Consider the following 493-nt stretch of genomic DNA (forward strand, 5'->3'; position numbering starts at 1 on the left):
GCAGTTTTGAGTCGACTCCTCCAGCCCCCCGTGCTCCGAGGAAGTTTCGTTGGACCCCAAATGGGGCAAGGACGGCCTCACATCAGTGCTGCAGAAAACCCTGCAGCGAGGAAAGGCTGAGCAGCTCTGGCTCTGGACCACTGGGCCTCGGTCTCCAGCGAGCATGCCATACAAGGGACTTTCCTTCCCCAAGGCCCCTAGGGCCATAGCGATAGCTTGCCCTGCGTGAGTCACGTGGGCTCCGCCCCCTCCCGGCAGCACATCCCTGACCCCACCCCCCGGGGCTCCAGCGTGGGGGTTCCCCAGCCACACCCTGTCCGGTGCCCCAGCAGCAGCCGGGAAGGGGCTGATCCTAAGGGTGAGCCCTTGGAGAGCACGGTCTGGGCCAGGCACCGCTGGGAGCACGTGCTCCACACCTGGGAAGTGGCTGCCCAGACCCTACACTGCCTCCCAGGCTGCACCCTAGACCCTTTGCTCCCGGCCAGGCATTGTG

Source organism: Myotis davidii, unplaced genomic scaffold, assembly GCF_000327345.1.
Source record: "Myotis davidii unplaced genomic scaffold, ASM32734v1 scaffold462, whole genome shotgun sequence".
NCBI classification, from domain to species: Eukaryota; Metazoa; Chordata; class Mammalia; order Chiroptera; family Vespertilionidae; genus Myotis; species Myotis davidii.